This window comes from Mandrillus leucophaeus, unplaced genomic scaffold, assembly GCF_000951045.1.
Source record: "Mandrillus leucophaeus isolate KB7577 unplaced genomic scaffold, Mleu.le_1.0 Scaffold323, whole genome shotgun sequence".
NCBI classification, from domain to species: domain Eukaryota; kingdom Metazoa; phylum Chordata; class Mammalia; order Primates; family Cercopithecidae; genus Mandrillus; species Mandrillus leucophaeus.
This window is the reverse complement of record NW_012103399.1, coordinates 1339832-1342468: the sequence shown is the minus strand read 5'-3', so window position 1 is coordinate 1342468 and position 2637 is coordinate 1339832.

Sequence of the window (2637 nt, the reverse complement as noted above, 5' to 3'; positions counted from 1 at the left end):
AGCTTACTCCCAGATCCTAGAAGGAGGGAGGCACCCCAGCGAAGCGTGGGGGCTGGGGCCTGTGGGGCTTCAGCCTGTGGGGCTTCCTCCTCACAGCCCCTTGTGCCTTCCCACCTGCTGGGAGTTTTAGGGGGTTTCCGGAGGTTGCAGAACCAGGAAAACATTTTCTAGAGTCCTTGACTTTGGTGTGACCACAGGCAGCCTGAAACCGAAAGCCAGGCCTTGGGACTGGGCGGCCGCTTCCCTTGGCTGGGATTCAGGCACCGGCCAGACACACAAGAGGCCTTCAGAGTCATCCTGCCGGCCATGTGACCCAACAGGCAGGGTCACGCATGTCTTTGTCTGACATCAGAACCCACCTGGAGAGCCCCTGTGTCTTAGGTGTGTCCTGAGACCTAAGCTGGAAGTTCAGAGCACATTGCCCAGAAGAAGTGAGACTTTTTCAGAATGTTTTTTTATTTGGAAACAGGGTCTTGCTCTGTCACCCAGGCTGGAGTGCAGTGGCGCAATCTTGGCTCACTGCAGCCTTGACCTCCTGGGCTCAAGCAATCCTTCTACTTCTCAGTCCCACAAGTAGCTGGGACTATGGGTGTGCACCACCACATGCGACTAGTTTTTGTATTTTTTGTAGAGATGGGGTTTTGCCGAGTTTCCCAGGGTGGTCTCAAACTCCTGGGCTCAACTGATCTGCCCACCTCAGCCTCCTAAAATGCTGGATTATAGGCATGAGCCATCACACCTGGCCTTGGAATGTTTTAAGGTACAGTGATGACAAGACTCTTGTTGATGCCACGAGAAGCCCCAGGAAGCAGGGTGTGCTGGCTAGCTTCTATTGCCTCCAGAGTGGTTCCCCTCCCTTCTCTTCCCTTCCACACCTGCCGCCTGCACAGGTGCTGACCATAAGAGCCCCAATCAACAGGCAGCTGCAGCGCCCAGCACCCACAGGCTCCCATTGGCCAGTGCGGGCCCAGACAGGAGATTGGAAGGGAGGAGAATGAGCACGCTGTTTTTATACCTCTGGCTCTGTCCATCAAAGACAAACAGAGCCCACCACTAGCTAATGCACTGAAGAAGGTTTCATTCAGTAAAAGCATTGCAATAGGGAAGAGAGACCAGCATGAACCGAACCCATTTCCCCAAAATAAAATGCTGGAGACTGGTTATTTTTTTGGAACAGGGTCTCTCTGTCGCCCATGTTGAAGTGTAGTGGCACGATCATAGCTCACTGTAGCCTCGACCTCTCAGGCTCAAGCGATCCTCAGCCACCAGAATAGCTGGGACTACAGACACACACCTCCCTCCATGTCTACTAGTTTTTAGAATTTTTTTTTGTAGAGACGAGGTCTCTCTGAATTGCCCAGGCTGGTCTTGAACTCCTGGACTCAAGCCATCCTCTCACCTCGGCCTCCCAAAGTGCTGGGGCTACAGGTATGAGCCACCACCGCTGGGCGTCCCTGCCTCCATCTTCACGTGGCCTTCTCCTCTCTCTCCTGTGTCTCAAATCTCCCTCTACTTTCCTTATAGGGATACGAGTCATTGGATTTTGACCCGTGTCAAACCTAAATCAAGGATGACCTCATCTTGAGATCCTTAATGAAATCTGCAAAGATCCTATTTCGAATTAAGTTTGCTCATATATGGAGAGTTAGGACTTGAACATATCATTTTTTTTTTTTTTATAGAAGTGAGGGCTCTTTATGTTGCCCAGGTGGGTCTTGAACTCCTGAGCTCAAGCCACCTTCCCACCTCCGCCTTTCAAAGTTCTGGAATTACAGGTGTGAGCCACTGTATCTGGCCACGGACATATCTTTTTTAGGGACACAATTTAACTCACTGCATTCTACCTGCCTCCATTTTTTCCCATCATTCTGCTTTCTATATAGGGCAACAGAAGCCTGGGTAGGTACGCAAGACTGGTGGGGCCTCTATGAATGAGTATCCAGACAACTGACTAAAAGAGTTTAGGGATTCTCTAAAAAGAGAAGCGAGAAGACAGAAGGGAAGAAGGCATCAAAGAAATAAAGCCAGAAATTTTCCTGGAACGGAAGAATACAGAGCAGTAGATGAATGGTGGTTCTTTCAATATCTTCTTCCGATGAGTGGATGGGAAGCCACCCTGATGATAACGGGTTTGGCAGTCATGTGGGATGGAAGACCGAAAGTGGTTCTTAGCCTTTCCACAAGTAACCTCTTAGTAAGTATAAACTCATACACCATCAGGAGAAGTGAGGCAATGTCGATGAGTAAAGCAGGCATGTGCAAGGCAATAAGGAGGAGTGGAAATTGTGTCCAACAATGGACACAATCCGTGATGCAAAAGGACATTCCCTTTGCATGAGTCTGCTCAGCCTACCGTATTTAGGTACCATGGACTGGGTGGCTTCGGCAATAAAAGTGCTATTTTCTGGCTGGGCGCGGTGGCTCATGCCTGTAATCCAGCACTTTGGAAGACTGAAGCAGGAGGATCACTTGAGGCCAGGAGTTCAAGACTAGCCTGGGCAACATAGCACATCCTCCATCTCTATTTTATTTTATTTTTTTTTTTGAGACAGAGTCTTACTCTATCGCCCAGGCTGGAGTGCAGTAGTGCGATCTCACCTCACTGCAACCCCTACCTTCTGGGTTCAAGAGATTCTC